Source organism: Primulina tabacum, chromosome 2 (assembly GCF_025594145.1).
Source record: "Primulina tabacum isolate GXHZ01 chromosome 2, ASM2559414v2, whole genome shotgun sequence".
Taxonomy (NCBI): domain Eukaryota; kingdom Viridiplantae; phylum Streptophyta; class Magnoliopsida; order Lamiales; family Gesneriaceae; genus Primulina; species Primulina tabacum.
In genome coordinates, this window is record NC_134551.1 from 39,132,725 (window position 1) to 39,156,131 (window position 23,407).

General features: G+C 37.4%; 1 long non-coding RNA gene across 2 annotated transcripts; it reads right to left on the reverse strand.

Annotated features, from left to right (window-relative positions):
• Window positions 1-1,055: 1,055 nt before the first annotated feature.
• LOC142537918 (uncharacterized) lies at window positions 1,056-2,946 on the reverse strand. 2 transcript variants are annotated; one of them, XR_012818596.1, is made up of 4 exons: window positions 2,765-2,946; window positions 1,739-2,644; window positions 1,422-1,647; window positions 1,056-1,302 (listed from the first exon to the last, which is right to left on the reverse strand). It is a non-coding gene; the product is annotated as an uncharacterized LOC142537918 (long non-coding RNA). The 2 variants fall into 2 exon arrangements; XR_012818595.1 differs by having other exon boundaries at window positions 1,739-2,946.
• Between the last annotated feature and the right edge of the window lie 20,461 nt (window positions 2,947-23,407).

Genomic DNA, 23,407 nt, shown 5'->3' on the forward strand with positions numbered 1-23,407 from the left:
GTCGGCAAGCCACGCAGCAGTAGGTAGTTCATTATCTATGTTGAGGACCTCATGAAGTGCATTCTCGAAATTGGTTGCGCGCTCACCTGTAGCACGATCATTTCCAAATATCTCGGACTAGTCATGATAATGTGTCCACTGCTTGTGTCTCATTGAACGTAACGTTGGGTCGGTCTATGAAAAATCCAAGAATTAAACAAGAGAATTCAACTGTAATGAATATTAACTAAACACTCAAAACAATACCTTAACGATTGCCTCCCATGTCTCGTCCGTGACATCGATTGTGTTATTACAATCATTCCAGCCCACACCACTTTTGCATAGCAAGGTAACTAAAGCACTATATGTTTTCTTCCACACGTGGATCTTCGAATTGATATGTGGATTTCCACGTAAGCTATTCCCGGGGATAGATTCCTGCATTGCATTCTCCAACAGATTTAAATATCCAGCCTTAAATCCATTCTCACTTTTCCATCCCTTCGTTATGACATCTTTCAGTGCTTGAATTAGAACTTCTTCTTCTCGAGCATTCCAACTACGTCGTGTCTTGTCTTGTTTTTTGCTCCTGACGACAACGCTCACGGATGATGCTCCACTATCCATATATAGTCAATTGTATTGTTTCTCTTCCTCTGTACAAAAAAAAACATCCTTCAACTGTGTCATACTGTGTCACGAAGTATAAACATACGGAAATAGGGAGCAAACATTTCATGGCAAAGCTGTAACGAAAAATTTTATACAAAGAAAACATTACATGCACAAAAGTGAATAATGTGAGAGCCTAGGGAAATTGAACATAAGAGAAACAATACACTGAAATTTAAAGTACAGTAGCATGTAATTAAAATGAAATACAAGCGAGTTAATTGTTCATGTTCCACATCGACATTGCACACTCGTCTCTCCAAGCATCCCACCCAATTGAAGACTCCAAACTGTTAATGTGCGCATTTTGTGTGTCATTAACCGGGCTCCCACCATACTCTTCTACATTGTCCATTGGATCTTCATCCATTTGAGTTCGTATGAAATTGTGTGCCAAAATTATATGGTTCTGAATTTTTAGTGGGTAAAACGAAGGACTTCGAAGGATGGCCCATCTTTTTTTCAACAAACCAAATGCTCTTTCAATTACGTTCCGAGCTTGAGAGTGTCTCCAATTGAACAACTCCTTGTAATCTTGTGGCCCGCAAGCACGATTGCCCCAAGCATCACGATGATACCTAACACGGCGATACGGAGTCAAGAAACCCTCAACATTTGCATATCCATTATCACATAGATAATAACAACCTGCGTTTTGGCAACAGAAATTAGTAAGAGTTTGACAAATCTTTGAAACCAACTCATTACTTGGCACTAATGCTAAAAAACGAATAAAGAAATCTCATCTTCAGAAATACAGACAAAACCTCGTGGAACTCTCAATGAATCATCCCTGCTTAGTGCATCTCGTAAAACTCGAGCATCTGCCGCGGATCCCTCCCAACCCGTCAGAGCGTAGATGAAATTCATATTGCGGTCACATACACCCAACACATTCACCGCAATAGTACCTTTTCAATTTCTGTATCTTGCTTTATCTCGGCAAGGGACATGTACACCGATATGGGTTCCATCCAAAGCGCCGAGGAAACCCTGTAAGCAATGTGTATATAACCTTTATATGATGGAACCAAATATTAAGGAAACAAAAATTCGAAATATAAAGATCCAAATGAGGTATTACCTTAAAAAACCTCCATGTTTCATTTCTACAATCTTCATCAACAAGAGACGGCTTCACAAGGAGTAGTGGATGTAACTTTAGCAACGCTTTAAGAACATCATGAAAATGAGCACTAACTGTCTGTCCACTACGTATGTAATCATGCCCAGCAACACGATTCTTTTTATGATGTGCCAATATAGACAAGAACATGGCAACTTTCTCTTCGACTCATACGTATCTTGAGTCAGGTAACCCTCCTACGTTTTTCAACAAATAACAGAGTCGTGCAAACGCGCTTTGATTCATCCTTAAGTTAGTCACACATTGGATATCTCCGAGTTCAATAATCCTATGCAGATTGCTCAATTGAGCATTGACTCTGCCGATCATGCTGTACGAAGCAGCTTGTCTTCGACGGACACGATGTGTAATTGCGACCATTCGTGCATGCTCTCGTATTAGGAGACATAACATCAAAAAAGATTGACAGAACATATGGTAGACCAGCAGAAGGATGAGAAGTTTTCTACGGTGCTCCATGTTGGCAGTAAACTCAACAAAAAACTGGAAATTTATGTGTGATTACGAAACAAATGGCAGGAACATTGTGAACTAACAAATGTCATTTAATGGAAACGCGATTAAAGGACATGAATGTTAACCAAATAACAGAATGCAAAAATTGTATTTCAATTTTCAATTTTAGAAAATTCCACACATATTTGGTTAAGAACTGTAATTTTCAAAAAAAAAAATTTATTAAAAAAACTAGTCTTCTGTACTAGCAATTACTTTGAGATTGGTCTAGAAATGGAAGGAAATTACTTTCTTTCACTCAAGTCAACAAATGCCGGAAACGGTGGTTCAAAAAATTTGGGAGAAATTCACAACTAACCCAACCTCACCTCCATAGCATAGCTCAAGCTTACATACGGTCGCAGATAAAAACAAATGAAACGAAAATTAAGCAGCAATCAATGTTAGTTCACCAATAAGAAGCGGGAAAACTAATTATTCAACCAAAAAAACGCATACAACATTTACCTCCACAAACGGATGCTTACAAAACGGCTACAGAAGACAGAGAAGTAGTTCACCCTTCAACAGTTTCGAAGCCTGAAGAAATAAAAGAGGCAGCCACTGAAGAGAGATGAGAAGAGTTTTGTTTTTTTTGGTTGGTGAGGTTAAGGGTAAATTGGGTAGGGGAAGCATAAATATCAACTACTGTTCATTTAAGGATTGTGTATACCACAGAAAAGTGAGGATTACTATCTCTTATTTTCATTGCCGTACAGTGGGTTAATCACGGGCTGAGAGTTATCACATGTCAACTTAAAAACGAGTCAAACAACGGATTATATGTTATTCCTTCCTTAGTCCTCCCACAATCACTCGTACCAAACGTAACGTTAATGGATTGAATGCCATTTGGGTGATAGTGGATCATCTTACGAAATCAACGCATTTTCTGCCTATTAAGATGACATTCACCATGATTCAGTATGCAGAATTATATATTCGGAAGATAGTTCGTTTGCATGGGATTCCAGTGTTTATTGTTTCTGACAGAGATCCAAGATTTACGTCATCTTTTGGGAAAAATCTGCATGCAGCGATGGGGACCAAGTTATTGTTTAGTACAGCGTTCCATCCTCAAACCGATGGTCAGTCAAAAAGAGTTATACAGATTTTGGAAGATCTACTGCGATCATGTGTTATTGATTTCCAAGGCAGTTGAGAACCAAAGTTACCTCTAGTGGAGTTCACCTACAATAATAGTTTCCAATCATCAATCGGGATGGCTCCTTTTGAGGCACTCTATGGAAGGAAATGTAGATCTCCTATTCATTGGGACGAGGTTGGGGAAAGAAGAGATATTGGTCCGGATGTGATTGAAGAGACTGCCGAGCTTGTAGTCAAAATTCGTGAGAGAATGAAGACTGCACAAAGTCGACAAAAGAGTTATGCGGACAAAAGACGTAGAGACTTAGAGTTTGCAATGGACGAACATGTATTTGTGAAAATAGCACCTATGAAGGGTGTTATGCGATTTGGCAAGAAAGGCAAGCTTAGTCCAAGATTTATAGGTCCGTTTGAGATTTTGGAGAGGATTGAGACACTAGCTTATAGAGTGGCATTGCCACCAAAACTTTCTGGAGTTCATAACGTGTTCCACATTTCGATGCTGCGGAAGTACATATCGAATCCGTCACATGTACTAAATTATGAACCTCTTCAATTAACTCCAAATATGACGTATGAAGAAAAACCTGTCCAGATCTTAGCAAGGCAAGAAAGAAGATTGCGAAACAATGTCATTCCAATGGTCAAGGTCAAGTGGCTGAATCACTCGGAAGATGAAGCTACTTGGGAAACCGAGAGGGACTTGAAGGGTCGCTATCCAGAATTATTCGGTAAGTTCTAATTTCGAGGACGAAATTTTATTTAAGGGGGGGAGGAATTGTAAGGTCCAAAATTAAGACGACGCAATCCAACTGCATGCAAATCTAGGAAATATGAAAAAATAAGTAATTAATTGATTTTAATTACTAATTGATTATGTGACATACATGTTTATATGTTAAATATGATTTTATTATCATCATGCATAAAATTGTATTTTTAAGGAATATTCAAGTTGCGATCGAGGAACGGAGACCGAGAGATGAAAAATATAAAATATTTTTATTAAATAATTATTTTTAATTATTTAAAATATGGTTGATGTTTTTTCATATATTTAAAAAATAAGGGGTTTTTGTCGTGATTTATACGTCGGGACGTAAATTTTATCGGTGTTGGGTTTTCAACTAAAATACGAGCTTTTTGGCAACCCGGCTAATAAATTCACAAATTTATTTAAACAAAACTTTGTTAAATATTTTATTAAATCCTAATTAAGAATAATGGGCTTAATTTAGTGGCTTAATAGGCCTAAGCCTAGTTAGTAATTTAATTAGCTATATAAAATATTAAACACCTAAAAACCCTACACCTTGCACCTCAAACTCACGGCCACACACTTCAGAATTCAGAAAATTCTCTCCCAAAAGCACAACACACACGACACAAACTCACTGCAAAGTGGAAGGAATTTTCGAAGGGGTTAAAGGAAAAGCTAGCCAAGGTTTCACTCCGTTCTTCGACGTCAACTGTTTTTCGTGCGTATATAACATAAAGGCACGCCATACATCTCTTTTTCTCATCCATCATATCGTATTATTGTTTTAATTAATGTGTGCATGAAGGACATGAAGCTATTTTTCTGTATTTTCGAAATATTGCACTTATATGTGTTAAATTCATGATTTTTGGATCCAATAAATTGTTTCTTGCATGTAAGGGGCTGCCATGATGTTAGGATGCGATCAAGAGATGTTTTTTTTTACATGATTTTAAAGGTCCTAAACTCACACCAATCGCTGCACCACAAGTTGCGCACATAATTCGTTTTTGTGTCATGGGGGGTTTTGGGCTTCGGCTTCCATGTTCCAAGGGGAGGGCTGGCCTGGGCTTGGGTTCAGGGCTGGTGCGCCGGCTAGGTCCATAGGTTCACAAACTTAGAATCCATGCAGAATAGGACTCTCGGCCAGCATAGGTGGGGTGTTGGGGAGCTTCGTTTTTAATTTAGGAATGGTTTCTAAGTGATCTAAGGGTTCAGTAGGGTACACTAGAATGTTGGTAAGGGTTTGGATCAACTTGGCTCGGGGGGCTCGTGAAAATCGAAGTTGGCTCGAGGTCGAAGTTTAGGTGTCATATTAGGGTTTCTAACTAATAAAAAATTGAAAAAACGGCTCACGGGGGTCGAGTCATGGTTCATAAGGGCTAAAATAATATAAAAAGACTAAATTTTGAATTTAGGAATTTTATATTAAAGTTTGGGATTTTTCGGGTTTAAAACACCGTCAAAACAATTAATTAATGATAACTGAAAAAGTTTAATATTTAAGTTAAATAAAATTATGGAAAAATTCAAGTAAGCTTAAATAATTATTTGGGACATGTTAGAGTCAATTAAATCAAGAAAAAGTCAAAATCGTAAAATGTCAAGTGCATGGGTAAAACGGTCATTGTACACCTAGAAGTTAGTAAACGTCATGACAGTGCTCTAAATGCAATTTTTATGATATTATGGTTATTTTTAAATGTTTATGAAATGTTCTTGATTAAATTATGATTTTTATGATTTAATGAATTTTTATGATTTAATGTTGACATTTAAAATACATAATGCATGCTTGGTTTCTAAACAAAATTATATGTTATGCATGATTTTTAAAGTGTTGAGAATGTTAAACGTTGAAGGAAGTGAAGTAATTGTGGCTATTGAGGTAACGGTAAGAATGGAATATCGTGAGGGGAAAAGGCCCCAGAGGGAGCCTATTTATGGAAAAAGGCCCCGAGGGAACCCCGACGGTCGTATTTCTATTCGAAAGAGGATAGGCCAGGGCCCAATTGATCGGTGAGAGTGTTGCTGTGTCCTCCGCCGCCCAGTACTGCGGTTTCATGTAGATGGATCCATCGACTTTTTGAGGTTTGAGGAAAGTCACAATGAACGATCTGAATTCAATAAAGGAAAAGAAAAAGGAAAAATGTTTATGATCATGAAAAATGTTTTATGTTATGTCATGTTGAGGAAAAAGGAAAGTTAAAATTTATGTTTGAATGTCATGAAATGCTATTTTTACGTAAAAGTATTTTCACTGTTGCATGTGGTTTTATACGTATTATTTGTTATAAAGATTATGGTGTGTTGAGTCTTTAGACTCACTAGGTGTGATGGATGCAGGTGAGGTTGAGGGTGGGCTTGACGGATGATTTGACTGGACTGAAGGAGCATACAACCCGAGGACCAGTGCTTCAACTTTTTTCCGCATTTACGATTTATGAATCATTATTTATGTTAAAGATTTTAAGACTATTTATTTATGCTTTTGAGAGATTTTTGAGAGGTTTAGTATGGGCTATACTTTTCAAACTTATTATTTTTCAGGCTTGGTAAAACAGTTGACGATTTCATTTTATGATTATTACACTTGTTTTTTTCAAAATGTTAGATGGATGATGTTTTATATTAAAAGGGTAAATATTTTCATGTGGTAAATGTACATGGCCGAAAATTGAGTGCTTTAAAAAAAAATTTGTAGTACTTTTAAAGCAATAAAAAGAGCACACGTTTCACTGATGGTGGCACAACACTTTACATGATCTTTGCTCTGATAGCAACTGAAATGTCTGCTCTTCGTTTTCTTAAAACGTACTAGAAATTTTTTTTTTCAAACCTCACATAGTATTCGGCCGAACCACGTACAAAATTACTAAAAATATTTTGGGCATCATTTTAAAAATAAACAAACAACTACCATTTAATAATCCAAAGGAAAATAGTTTAAATCATAAAATCGTCAAACTTTTACCAAACATAAAAACCTTTTTTGAAAAGTATAGTCCATACTATAACCTCTCAAAAATCCCTCATAAACATAAATAAAAGTCATAAAATATCTTTAACATGACTTAAAATCATAAATCATAAACTACTGCGGAAAACAAGCGTCGGTCCTCGGGTTATGTGCATCTTCAGTCCAGAAAAGTCAACCATCAAGACTTCCATTATCATATTCATAATCATTATCACCTGCATCAATCACACCAAGTGAGTATAAAGACTCAACACACCATAATCTTGATAACAAGTATTACATATACAGATCACATGCAATAGTGAAAATACTTGTACTTAATATCGTTTTCATGAAGATGCATAAACTTTAAATGAAAACATTTTCATAATGCATCAGATTTAAACAAAAACATTTCCATAAATTTTCATAAACATTTTCGTAAACAATTTCATAAACATTTTTATATCATCATAAACATATTCTTATTTAACATGTTCATATTCATATCAACATATTCATATCCGTATCAACATATTCATATTCATATTCGTTTTGTTGAATTCAGATTGTGATTGTGACTCGTATTCTTAATCGTATTGGGAGATGGATCCATCTACATAAAACCACAGTAATGGGCGGCGGAGACATCCGCAACACTCTCACCGGTCAAATGAGTCCATGGCCAACGTATTAACATATCAACATATTTGTATACGTATCACATATTTGTATTCATGTTCGTATCAATGAAAACACGATCATCGGGCTCCTACTTGGACCATAACCCTCACGATATTTCAAACATGTCATCATATTAGTTACAATCCCTTCACGTCCTTCAACATTTCGTATTTTCATCACTTAATAAAAACATGCATATAATATCGTTTTTCTTTAAAACCAAGCATGCAACATGTCTTTTAAATGTCCATGTAAAATCATAAAAATCCATACACACTTAAAAATCATAATTTAACATATTAAAAATCATAAACATCCATGAACATTTTAAAATAAACATTTTAACATCATAAACATTTAAAATAAACATATTGACATATTAAATCATAAATATTTAAAATAAAAATTTTAGCATATTAAATCATAAAAACACCCATAAACATTTAGAACCAACATTTTAACATATCATAACATTTAAAATAACATTTGACATATTAAACCATAAACATTTAAAATAAACATATTAACATCATAAAAATTCAAAAATATTTAAAATTGACATATTAACATACAAAAATTCTTAAACATCCATAATCATTGAGAATAATCATATTAGCATATAAAACAGCATTCAGGACACTGCCATAACGTTTACAAATTTCTAGGTGTAAAATGACCGTTTTACCCGTAGACGTAAAATTTTAAGTTTTGACTTTTTCTTACTTTCATTGACTCTAAAATGTCCCAAATACTTATTTAAGCTTACATGAATTTTCTCATATTTTTATTTAGCTTAAATCGAGGACTTTTAATTTATTCTTTAACTAAGACGTATTACTGCGTTTTAATTCCGAATTAAACCAAACCTCAATATAAAATTAATAAATTAAAAATTTAGACTTTTAATAATTATTTGAGAATAAATATAATTTTTCATAATTTTATAAATCTTAAAACTAGACTTTTCAATTGATTCCTTAATCAGTGTTTCGTGAGGCGATTAAATCCCTGATAAATCCAAAACTCGTTATTTTGATCAGAAAACTTTAAACATAGCATTTTTATTATTTATTCTACCCTTCCAAGTCATGAGACACACCCGTGGACCCATGGAATCAATTTTAGTTCTTAAAATCTTGAAATTGACACCTTTACGAACCACTCGAGTCATCTCCCAATTTACTCGAGCCATGGTCTAGCCAAACCCGAGCCAACCCACCTAGGCACCTAGCCCTTGAACTGCTCAAACCCTGCTGGAACTAGCCCCACGTTTCTGCATGTGTGTGTGTCTTGTGTTCTAGTTGTACTAGGACTCCTAGCTAGCCTAGGACTAATTCAGCCGAGCCGCCACCGAACCACCATGACCTTAACTGACCCTGGACCATGCCCAGACCATACCTAGACCATCCCAAGCCCTGGACGCCATGCAGCGAGTCACTAAACCAGCCCAGCAGCCTTGCGCGTACACATGCTGCCTTGTGCTTCCTCATGTTTTGCTCGAGCCAGCAGCCACCCAAGCCGCACCAGGCCCTAGCCCAGCCCTTGTGCACCCTCCTAGGACCCTAAGGACCTAGCCTAGCCCAGCCCAAAGCCCCCAGGCCGAGCCCCTTTTTCCTGCACAACAGCAACACCTGTAACGGGAGCAAATGCTCGGTCTGTTCTGGGAGCATCTGCCTGCTCTCGATTCGGAGGCCGTAGGAAGAATGATGCAATTGATCCGGGACCGCATTTGCGCTATTCCCTTCAAGCTCTCGGGTAGGAGTCCTTGTTGGCTAGGACTCCTCCCAGCCCACTTAATTCGAGTCCTAGCATGTATAGGACTCTTCACTGACCCAAACCATGACCCAGACCTGACCCCTGACGAGCCATGCAAGGCCTAGCCTCTTATTCCCCAAAACCGAGCCCTCAAAACACCCCACCACATGTTTCGGTTCCTGCTTGTATTATTCATGTTTGTGCAACGTTTAGGTTATGTTTTATCAACCTAAAGCTTCGTGTTAACATCCTTATTTATACTCCTAACATGGCAGCCCCCTTAACCACATAATAACATGAATTTGGAATAAAAAAACACAAATTTAGAACACGTATACATATAGTTACAAAAATAAAAACTTTGCGTGGCATGTTTTCCTTCAAAATATGCTTAGATAATTAATATGGTGTGATAGATGTTTGAAGAAAGAAATATGGCATGCCTTTGAGTAATTTACGCATGAATATACGTTGACGAATCGAAGAACGGCGACGAACGATCATGGCTTGAACTCCCTTGAAGCTTTTGAATTTTTCTTCAAATTATTGAGTGCATGCCGTGTGATGTTTTTGCTGGGGAGAAAGAATTTGTATTGCCTTGGAGATTGAGGCGTGGGGTTTTAGGAATTATGGGGTGAACTTAGCATATTATATAACAATTAATCTATTATATATTAATTAATCTATTAACAAGGCTTAGGCCCATTAATCAACTTAATTAAGCCCATTTAGCCTATTAGTGTTTAATTAAAATATTTAAAATAATTTTTCTTGAATAAGTTTGTGAATTTATTAGCCGGGTTGCCAAAACTTTTGTATTTTTTTTGAAAATCCAACACCGATAAAAATTACGTCTCGGTGTATAAAATCACTTCCAAACCCCATATTTTCAAAAATAAGAAAAAGTATCACCCATAGTTTAAATAATTAAAAACAAATAACCAATAAAAATATTTTCTATTTTTCAGACCTCGGTCTCCGTTCCTCGATCGCAACTCGAATAACTTTAAAATATATTTTAATGCAACCATGTATAAAAATATAATTTAAACATGTCAATATGAAAAATATAATTAATTGATGCAATTAAAACAATAATTGAAATACACAAAGAATTTAATAATTGCATACATGTGGTGAGCGTGGACCTTCAAATTTTCGGGACGTTACATTAGGCATTATTGTTGTTGTTGTATTTGTGATAAATTTTGGTCGTTGGATTAAAAAAATTATATGATACTTTATATTGATTTTTAGTTAATTTATGTGATCCATTTAAGAAGTTTTGAATTTTGATTAGAGTTTTGTACTTTCAGTACACTCAATCTATTTTAAACAATGAAAACAATACATTGGGTCGAGTACGGGGTCGTGTATTTTTAACAATGAAACCAATTCATAGGATCATGTGAGTCGAGTCAGGGGTCGAGTGGGTAGAGCCTTTTGTGGGTGGAGACCGTCATGAAGGCTCGACCCATGTTCGGTGTACGAGTAACATGGAGGCTCGAGCCATTGATATACAATAAATAGTTAGTTCATATGCTTCGAGATACATTCATCAAGTGAACATGTAATGAAATTTGTTATGAATTTTTTATGTCCTATTGTTATGAAATTTGTTAAGAATTTTAGTGGAATTATAAAATTTGTTAAGCTAAAGAAATTGTGACTCTGAAGGCTCAGCTCGCTAGGGAGAAACAGGAGAAACAGGAACTCATGGAGCTCAAGAACCTACTCCAGACGGACGTACAACTACTCACTCATCACCTAGACTTGGCCGAGAGCCAAATTCTTGTGGTACAGACTGATTTAGCTCGTATCGAGTGGCTAGATACCCTGAACCAGGAGTTACTAGAGAGAGTGGAGACCGAGAGAGACCGTGCTACTCGTGCTCATCATCGTCACGAAGAAATCGCCAACAAGCAAGAACGATACATCACAGAGATTCATAGCGCCATGGATATGCTCCAGGACCAGAATAATTATTTGCATATTGTGGTGGAGAACATGGAAGAGGAGGAGGAAGCATCGATGGAGGTAGTCGACGACGATAGTGACGATGGAGACATGATAGACTAGGATAGACTAGTGTTATGATGGTTGTAATAAAAATATGCTTTGAAAAACAATGAAGTGTATCAACTTATTTATAAATAATAAAAAAAAATTTCCATTATCTTTAAATGATTGCATTTACATATTAAAATTGATGATTATTTTATGAATCTAATAATGAAAAAATAATTTTAACCAGTATAGGGAAAACGAACATGGACCCTCAAATCATCAAAGCCGAACTCCAAAAACAAATCCAAACAAAGGAAACAGAAATTGAAACATTGATGGCGAAAAATGACAAGCTTGAGAGAGATAATTACCAACTAGATAGATATAACATATGCATGGATAACGACCTTTACGAGACACGTGAGGAAGCAAGGAAGTTACGAGAAGACGTCAGACGCTATACCGCTTACCATCAAGAATAAAAACGGCAACACGAGATCACCAAGCGAGAGTTGGACGAACTCAAGATAGGATTTTAAAGCTCCAAATTCGGGATGACAGTCGTCTAAAAAACACAACGCCGTCTCGAAGAACGAATCGAAGAGCATGAAGTTAATGAGAACATAAACCAATCCACAATTCAACAGCTACAAGAAGACGTGGAAATGTTGAAAAATCACAACGCCCTTTTTGGAACAACACATCACTCAACTACAAAATGATATGATCAATATGGAAGATCTCATGGGCAAACCCGAAGAAAACCAAGGAGGAAACCCCATGGAAGAAGAAATTGACGAAGATGTAGGAGATGACAAAGTACTGGACGAGTAGAATGATCGCTAGTATAAGCATTGATTGTATTTAGGTCAATTAGGTTAATAATTTTGATATTAAAAGACTGATTGTATGAATTTCAAAAATTTATGAAAATATTTCGTTGATTATGCATTGTTGCAGACAAATTAATAAAATATATGTTTATAGGAAATTGCAGGAAAATCACACAGAAACAACTGAAACCCCGCGGCACCAATCAAAACAAAATCCACCATCACCTTCGAGGGTGAATCTTAGCCGAGAGGATATGATGGCAATAGCTACTATTGTAGCTGCAACATTGCAAGGAATGGTGAACCCAATAGCCAAGTTATCCAGCCGCCACCAGAACCACAACCGTGAGGAATTAAGTATCATTACGAATCCATCCGAAAGAACTGAGTTCCAACCTTTGATGGAAATCCTGATCCAGAAGTTATTCATAACTGGCTTAAGAATGTCGAAACTCAACTGCATCTATTGGAAGTACCTGAGATACTTAGAGTGGAAGTTGTGACACAGTTTCAGGAGGATCGAGCACGCAACTGGTGGGAAACAGTGTCACCATCCTTGGCTGATATGGAACAGATCACTAGGAAAATCTTGAGGAGAGAATTTTTAAAGCAATACTACCCAGCTAAATTTCGTCTGCAAAAGCTAAGTGAGTTCAAAGATTTTAAACACACATCAGACATGACATTAATGGAGTACACATGAAGGTTCAATGATATTGGAACCTATGTTCCAACCATTATGTCAGATGAAACTCTGAAAATAAACCGTTTCAAGAAAGGACTGAACAACCGAATTCAATCAGCTTTGGCTGTATTCTGATCGAACAACATTGCGGACTTAATGGGAGCGGTGATTAGCACGGAAACTGATATCAAATGCCGAGAAGAAGAGAAAAAGAACAAGAGACCTTTTTTCAGTCAGTCGACTCAGAGTGGCCCCAAATTCAAGCGGCCAAACTATTCGAGTGGCCCCCAAAAAGAGACCTTCACCAAAACTGTCACCAAGGAAGGGAAATGGTGTTCTACTTGTCGATATAATCATCTTGGAGAATGTTATAGGAAGACGGGCGCTTGTTTCAAATGTGGGAAAGTAGGAAATCGGATTAAAGAATGTCCTGAGAACAAAGATAAAGGGACTGGCCCAAACAAACCGAATGAAAACAAGGCCAACACTCGAGTGTACGCTATAACTCAGGATGAAGCAGATAACACCAATGATGTGGTGACATGTACTGTTTTACTAAATGAAATGCCTGCTTATGCCTTGTTTGATTGTGGTGCTACCCACTCATTTGTGTCTAGACGATTTGCTAAAAAGCTGAAAATTGAGCATGAAACTCTTAGTGAACCGTTAAGAGTTGCAACACCTGTTAGAAAAACAATTGAAACCCATAAGGTATATTGGAACTCTAAAAGCTGCATCAGTGATCAAATCTTTGAAGCAGAATTGATTCAACTCCACATGATTGAGTTCGACATCATTCTCGGTACAGACTGGTTAGCTAAACACCATGCCATGGTAGAGTGTTAAAAAGAAAAATGTCAAACTGCAGACCCCAAATCAAAATGAAATCATATAATATATTATGGAAATACCAATGAACTAAAGTCCCTACTATCTGCCTGACAAACCTGGAAGGCCATAAAATGCAGAGAAGAAATCTACCTGGCAATGTTCAGCGACATCAGAGAAGAAACTGCTCCAAATTTGGAAGAAATTTCAGTCGTCCAAGAATTTTCAGATGTTTTTCTCGAGGATTTACCGGGTGCGATCCCCGATAGAAAAGTGGAATTTGAAATAAATTTGGTCCCTGGTGCCTCACCAATTTCAAAGGCACCATACCGAATGGCTTCAGCTGGATTAAAGAAGTTAAAGGAGCAACTTCAGGAGTTATTGGATAAGAAAAAAATCCGACCCAGCGCATCCCCGTGGGGATCCCCAATTCTGTTTGTAAAGAAAAAGGACGGAAGCATGAGACTATGTATTGACTATACGGAGTTGAATAAGATCACAATAAAGAATAAGTACCATATCCCATGAATAGATGATCTTATCGATCAGCTAAAAGGAGCCAAGGTTATCTCAAAACTCGATCTAAGATCAGGTTACCATCAGCTAAAAGTCAAAGCACGGGATATCCCTAAAACAACTTTTAGGACAAGATATGGGTACTAAGAATTCACGGTAATGCTTTTTGGTCTAACAAATGCTCCTGCAACATTCATGGACATTATGAACCGAGTATTCAAGCCATACCTTGATAAGTTTGTGGTGGTTTTCATAGATGTTATCCCTGTATACTCACTAAGCGAGGAAGACCATCAAAAACATCTGCGTCTCACCTTGCAGACACTGCGTGAAAAGGAACTCTATGCCAAATTCAAGAAATGTGAATTTTGGCTAAAAAGTGTTGCGTTCTTAGGTGATATAATATCTGAATTAGGGGTATCAGTGGACCCTAAGAAAGTAAAAACAATCAAGGACTGGCCTTGACCAAAGACAATAACCGAAATAAGAAGTTTTCTGGGTTTAGCTGGCTACTATAGCAAATTTGTGGTAAGGATTTTCTTCGATAATCATTCCTCTCACAAAACTCACTTAGAAGAATTCAAAATTCATTTGGAATGAAGCATGTGAGAAAATTTTCAAAACCCTTAAAACAAAGCTTGCATCTACACCAGTACTAGTTCTTCCTGAAGATTGCAATAACTTTACGATATATAGTGACGTGTCAAAAGGAGGATTAGGGTGTGTTCTTATGTAGGAAGGTCAAGTAATTGCCTATGCATCAAGGCAATTAAAAACTTATGAGAAATATTACCCAACTCATGATCTTAAGTTAGCGGCAATCGTATTTGCACTAAAGATCTGGAGACATTACCTTTTTGGGGTAAAATACGAAGTATTTACTGATCACCAGAGCCTCAAGTACATATTCACCCAAAAAGAACTAAACATGAGGCAAAGGAGGTAGATTGAACTTATGAAAGATTATGATTTATCAATCAATTACCATTCAGGTAAGGCAAATAAAGTAGTAGATGCTTTGAACCGAATGCATTGGGAAAGTAAGATTATTTTCTCTATCAGCGCAACCATGCCTTAAAGAATCAAGCAAACTAAAACAAAGCCAGGATCTCTCTATCATAAAAATTAAGGAACAAATTCAAGAAAGGAAAACCCAAGAATTCCAGACTAATGAAAATCGTGTCCAATGGATGAAAGGATGGTTGTGTGTACCAGACATTGATGGGTTCGAGAAGAAGTGATGTCCGAAGCACATAAATCGAAATTTTCAGTCCATCCCGGAAGCACCAAAATGTACTGAGATCTGAAAAATATTTATTGGTGGAATGGAATGAAGAGGACGTAGCTTTCTTTGTTCTAGGTGCTTAACCTATCAACAAGTCAAGGTGGAACATCAACGGCCTGGAGGACTCCTGGAACCACTATAAATACCAAAGTGGAAGTGGGATAGCATCTCCATGGACTTCGTAGTAGGACTACCAAAATCAAGGCAAGGTCACGATGGGATTTGGGTCGTCATTGAAAGATTGACCAAATCTGCCCATTTCTTACCAGTTCGAATGAATTACAACCTAGATAAATTAGCCATCATGTACATGGACAACATAGTGAGATTACACGGAGTCCGAGCGAGTATATTTCTGACAGAAATCCAAGATTCGTATCATGATTTTGGAAAAGTTTTCAAAAAGCCATGGGAACCAAAGTAACTCTCAGCACGGCCTATCATCCTCAAACTGATGGCCAAACTGAAAGGACAATTTAAACCCTCGAAGACATGTTGAGAGCATGTTCTCTGGATTTTCATGGGAATTGAAGTGAACAGTTACCTCTGATAGAATTTGCCTATAATAACAGCTATCATAGTAGCATCGAAATGGCTCCGTATGAAGCACTGTATGACCGAAAGTGTAGGTTGCCTTTGTATTGGGATGAAGTCGGAGAAAAGTCTATCACTGGACCTGAGCTTTTTCAAGTAACCATTGACAAAGTAGCCTTAATCTGAGAGAGACTCAAAACAAATCCAGATCGACAAAAGAGCTGAGCTGATTTAAAGCAAAGACCATTGGAATACGAGATCAGTGAAAAAGCTTATGTAAAAGTCTTACCTATGAAAGAACTGGTTCTATTCAGCAAGTCCGGAAAGTTAAATCCAAGATATGTCGGATCCTTTGGGATACTAGAAAAAGTGGTTACCCTGCCTACCGACTGGCTTTACCACCAGACATGTCTAGAATTCACAACGTTTTCCACTTCTCACAACTAAGGAAAAATGTTCCAGATCCGAGTCACATCCTTAAAGTTGCACCGCTAATGATCGAAGGGAACCTGAACGAAGAACTGAAATATGAAGAGGTCCCTATTCAAATAGTTGACACCAAAGATCAAGTGTTGAGACATCGAACAATCCCATATGTCAAAATACAGTGGTCAAATCACACTGAGCAAGAAGCAACATGGGAACTAGAAGAAAGAATGTGTACTCAATATCCTCATCTCTTTAAAAGATCGAGTTGATCCAAGTTTCGGGGGCGAAACTTCCAATAAAGAGGGTGAGATGTGAAAACCCGGAATTTCCAAAGCAAATCATGTAAGAAATAAAACTCAAAATTAAGCTCAAAACTTTAATCTGAACTATAAAACTCAAATATAAACTTAAATTTTCATCTAATATGGCTCGAGGAAGTAACTCAAAGGCTCAAAGACTAGCTCAAAAGGGATCTATGCCATAAGAAACGGCATCAATCAAAGGTCGTCACCGGAGGAGTAAAACCCAAGCTCATGAACTCAATCTTTTAGCTCAAAGAAGCTCAACTTTTCTTGTCTTAAAAGAACCAAGAATGGAGTTAAGAGATGAGCTAGGAGGCTTAGACAAATTTATGGTGCAAGAATTGTCCCTTTAGTAAACCAAGGTGCCTCTTGAGTTTGGATAGAACTTTGACCACGTTGAAGGCTTTCTTGGGTAGCAAAGGGGCGGCCAAGGGTAGCTTAAGGGACAAAGTTTCACCTATAAATAAATAGCACACAAAAGCTGAAGGAAAAACACTTCCAAAAACACCACAAAAATTCGGCCCCTTCCCCCTCCATAAAAAGCTATCGGCCGCCACTAGCAAGGAAGAAGAAGGACGTGTCGTGCCGATAATCTCGTACTGGAAATTATTGTCAACACTGTGGAAAGATCCTGTCCAAATTTCGGTCACCACCTGGTCCGAATTCAGCAAGCTTCGTACGATCGAGTTTGAGAAACTTCCGATCTACAACTTCGAATTCCCTAAGTGGGTTTTTGTTACGTATTTTTCTTGTAATTTAAACTTTGCATAAATATAACATGAAATGCTTGTATGTGTGTCCTTATTTTTGAAAATCAATGCTTATATGATTTAAAAATCTCGATCGATGAACGTTATATTCTTTCTAATTTCGATGTACTTTGGTTCCGCCGAATTCGTTCAAAATTCTGATAAGTTTTGTTCGGTAAATCTGATTCTGTGACACACTGTTACAATTCGATTTGGATATGAAATGATAATTGTAATTCTGTCTTGCCCTCATCAGTGGGTATAAAACTATGTTCTGTCTTGCCCCCATCAGTGGGTATAAAACTGTGTTCTGGCCTCGCCCCTTAGAGGACTAACATATTGGGGACAATTTGACCATATAAAATAAAATGAGTAACAATGTTGTGTTTGTTCCGATCTGCTCTGAATTGTCTGATAATCTTTGTCATATGATAATCTTTGTCTCATATTTCGAATTTGATTCGGTTCTGTTATGATAAGTCAATGAAATAGTTTTGAAGGTCTGTTAAAAGATGATTTAAAATTATCTCTATATGTATTTGTGGAAATCGATCGGCCCCACTTGCTGAGTGTTTCCCAAAACACTCACCCCTTTCATCTCTCACCAGATAAGAATGAGGAGCAAATGAATGAGGAGGATTAGGAGGCATTCTAGGGATGGTGATCAAATCAAAAGAACAAGAATCAAGAATTTTATATTTTCCTTTTGTATTTCTCTTCCGCAATTCTGATGTAATTTTTATTCTGTTGTCATTGTAAAGACAATATTTTATTTTTTGAAAAAGACTTGTTTTTGGTCATTTTCTACGAGGCTTAATTGTTTTCATGTAAATTGATAAACAATGCCGAATGTCACCGACGCCTCGGTTTCGGGGTGTGACAGTTTTGGGCTTGTCGGGCTTGTTTTAATGTCTAATGGGCTCATGACTTTTTAATCCTTTTTAAAATATTATCCAGGGCCCATTAGTAGGTAATTATACTAACCTAAACCTATTTTATTAACCCTAATCACTCCTAAAACATCAACAACCGTCCCCTCCCCCTTGGCAACAGCCTCCCCATGTTTTGACGGCAGCAACTCGAAAGCTCTTCAAGCTTTCCAGAAAAAAATTTCTCCCAGCCTCTCCAGTTTGCATCCCGCGCGTAAATTTTCAAGTTTTCAAGCGCATAAACATGAAGGCACGCTATGTACCTTCTTTTCCATTATTCATGTCGTATGTACATGTTTTTTTGTGTGCAATTTATGTTTAATACTCGCTCCCTACACAGTTTTACATCTATGTAACGTTTTGTTCATGAAACTCGCTTTCTTATGCATATAACCCACGTTTTCTTGCATTGTTTTGTAAAGGGCTGCCGGTTGTTGTTTCTACGGAGCTGATAATGTCAAGAGTGATGAGGATTAAGTGGTGGAGTCGAATTTTGGTAGGGTTAGGTGAGAAATACGTGAGGGCCGATCGGTACATATGAGTTTTTGGAGTCGGTATGGTTAAATCGGAAGATTTGGGTGCGCCGACTGTGCAAGAGTCATCCCTAGCCATAGACCAGACCTGGTGGGTCTGAGCCGTGGTCTAGGGTGGCTTGAATGTGGCTGGTGATTAGTGGAGAAGTCGATCGATCAAGTTTAGGGAAGGCTAGCTCGGTTGGTAAGACCTTGTTGGCTAGCGAGCGTTGTGTCGTGCAGCGTGCATGGGGATAGGGTTCTTTGTTAGATTGGCCCAGGAGGGGTCCAAGGGATGTTGATGTTGTCACAGATTTCCCCAGTGTTTTCCCTGACGATGTTTCAAGCATTCCACAAGACAGAAAGGTGGATTTTTCTATCGAGCTTATGCAAGGTACCGTGCCTATTTCTAAGGCGCACTATCGACTAGCACCTGCAAAGATGAATGAGTTGAAAGATCAGGTACATGATTTGCTAGATAATGGTTTCATTTGCCCTGGCTTCTCTCTATGGGGCGCACGGTACTTTTTGTGAAGAAGAAAGACAGCAGCATGCGACTCTGCATTGACTACAGAGAGTTGAGCAGAGTCACAGTCAAGAACAAATATCCGCTACCGAGGGTAGAGGATTTGTTTGAACAGCTTCATGGAGCGTCAGTATTCTCAAAGATCGATCTCCGATCCGGATACCATCAGATGTAGGTGAAAGAGTCTGGCGTACATAAGACAACTTTCCGGAGGCGTTATGGGCACTATGAGTTTCTTGTGATGCCCTTTGGACTGACTAACACGTCAATAATCTTCATGGATCTTATGAATCGCGTGTTTCAGTCATATCTGGATCAGTTTGTCATAGGTTTTATAGATGACATACTGATTTATTCGAGGATCCGTGAGGAGCACAGTCAGCATCTAAGGACAATACGACAGACTCTACAGATTAGATGACTCTATGACAAGTTCAGTAAGTGCAAGTTCTGGCATGACAGAGTGGCATTCTTAGGCCACATTGTATATCAGGATGGTATAGAGGTCGACCTCAGCAAGGTTGAGGCAGTCAGAGATTGGCCAGTGCCTAAGAGCATGACAGAGATCCGTAGCTTCTTGGGATTGGCTGGTTATTACAGAAAGTTCATTCAGGACTTCTCTTCTATTGCGGTGCCTATGACCGCCTTGATGAAGAAAAATGCCAAGTTTATCTGGGGATCAGAGTGTAGAGTCCAAAATCAGTACACGTAAACCCATGCATTTATTAAATTGTTAAATTACTTATTTAATTTTTAAAATTATTTTTAACGATGCATGGTTTATGATTTGCATTAATTTAAATTATTACACGTTTATTTGAAGCACGTTAAAATGTTTTCTTAAGTTTTATGTTTCTGGCGAATATTCGATACGGGATCGGGAAAAGAGACTGGTGACGTTTTAGACGATTTATGAAGATGTTTTATTTTATTTCAAGTCAAGAAAATTGATATTTTAATTAATGTATGAAATTTTTAGCATTTTAAATCCTAATTTAATTTATTAGGTGATTTTAAAATTTTAAGCTTTTAAAAAAAACTAATTTGAATTTAGGAATTTTAATATTGAAATTTAGTATTTAATTATTTTATTAAATTTTTGAGTGAGATTAAATAGTTAGATTAGTATTTTATTTGGCATGTTAATTGGTTATTAGTATTTTTATTAAACTAATTAACCCTAATAAACTCCCTAATCACACACACATACACGCTATATACACACACACATCAGCACACACTACACACACTTACACATTCAATTGAAGGGAAAGCTAGGGTTCTAAGTTTTCTCCTGCCAGCCACCCCTTCTCCTTGCAAATTTCTGGGGATTTACGTTCAGTTTCTAACGAGAAATCGTGTAGCAAACATCTCCCATAATCCACCGCGTCGGTATTCTTTATCTTCGAGCGTTTAGACGCAAAGACATGTATATTCTTTTATTTTTTGCTTCGATTTTGTCGTAGTAAATATTTTGATGTATATTGTGTGTAAAAATATGTTTATGTTAAGCAAAGTTTGAGCAAAAATGTTTGAAACAATTTTGGAAAGAATTTTAGATCTAAAAAATCGAATCTGCTGTCAGGAGAGTTTGGACAGACTGAAGCAAGCATTGACCAAGTGCCAGTTCTAGCTATGCCATCAGGGAAGGGTGAGTTTTTGGTATTTACAGATACTTCGAGGCTCGGTTTGGGCATAGTGTTGATGTAGCACGACAGCGTTATAGCCTATGCGTCCCGACAGCTGAAGGTCCATGAGAAGAATTATCCAACTCATGACCTCGAGCTAATAGCTGTGGTTTTTGTCTTGAAGATTTGGAGGCATTATCTGTATGGGAAGAACTGCAGGATTTTCACTGACCAAAGAGCCTGAAGTACTTCTTCACACAGAAAGAGCTGAACATGAGACAACGGAAGTGGCTAGAGTTAGTGAAGGATTATTTCTTTGACATTAGCTACCATCCGGGTAAGGCTAATGTGGGCTAATGTGGTTGCAGATGCACTAAGCAGGAAGCACACAATGATTGCTCATTTGTCGGTACAGAGACTGCTGCAGACGGAGATTCAAAGATTCGAGCTTGCATTTTATGTCAGGGGAAATGCCACAAATCTTGCTACTCTGACAGTGCAGCCGACTTTGAGAGACAGAATTCGGGTTGGGCAGACTTCTGACGAGCAGTTGCAGAAGTGGAGACTAAGGGACGAGGCTAAGGGCAAGAGACTGTATACTGTTGTGGACGGCATAGTTAGATATCGAGACCGACTGTGGGTTTCTTACAATGATTCCCTGGGAGCAGATATCTTAAGCGAGGCCCACAACACCCCGCACTCCATCCATACAGGGAGTACAAAAATGTATAGGGATCTTCAGTCTCTTTACTGGTAGTCGGGCATGAAGCGGGATATTCTGCTATTCGTCTTCGAGTGTTTGAAATGTCAGCATGTCAAGACAGAGCATTAGAGACCTGCAGGGAAGCTTAGACCACTCCCTATTCCAGAGTGGAAGTGGGAGAACGTTACCATGGACTTTGTGACACGGCTTACAAGGACGATTGGAGGATATAATGCCATATGAGTGATTGTCGATCAGCTCACTAAGTCAGCTCATTTTCTGTCGATCAAGAATACCTTCACCATGACTCAGTACGTAGAGCTGTACATCAAATAGATAGTCAGACTGCATGGGATTCCAGTGTCCATCATGTCAGACAGGGATCCGAGATTCACGTCTACATTCTGGAAGAGTCTGCATCTTTTACTAAGCTGCTATTCAGTACTGCCTTCCATCCTCATACTGACAGACAGTCAGATAGAGTTATTCAAATTTTTGGAGGACCTACTCAGAGCTTGCATGATAGACTTCCAAGGCAGTTGGGAGCCGAAGTTACCTCTTGTGGAGTTCACGTACAACAATAGTAATCAGGCATCGATTGATATGGCTCCATATGAGGCATTGTATGGGAGGAAGTGTAGGTGAAACAACCTCGACTTTTTTTAAAAAAATCATAAATCATAAACTTGAAAATTCTAAAATAAATAACTTAGCATTTCTAACAATCAATAATAAATTAACATATGAAATCTCAGGTGCATAAAATAAATCCTAAATCATCGACTAACCAAAACTTCTAAATCGATCTTTAAAAAAACTAACAAAAAATAAAATAAAGAATAAAAATTATCTCTAATAAAAATCATTAACATAAATCCTTAAATCATAAATCTATCTATCTAGTGCGTAAACATAAAGGCCCTCGGATGTGTACTGCTGCACTCGATCCACTCAATCGTCAGCGTCTCCCATAAATCATCAAATCCTGCATCATACAAACCTAGTGAGTCTAAAGACTCAGCACGTTCTAAACATGCATAGCAAATAATACATATACATTCACATGCATTTGAAAATCATATTTTTATTTAAAATAGCTTTTAAACCTAATTAAACCATTTAATTCATTTTAAACGTAATTAAATCATAAATCGTAAAATCTTTTAAAAAATACCTTTTGAGCATAAATAAATCATTTTAAAATAGCTTTAAACATCATAAAATCATTTTTATCGTAAAGCTTTCAATCATATATCATTTTGAGTGAAGTGTGATATTTGAAAGTGACTAGCTTTTATCATTCGATCGACTGATAATTCTTCAGCTTCACATGGCCCATGGAGACGAGCACTAGGCACCGTCATGGAAATAAAATCGTCG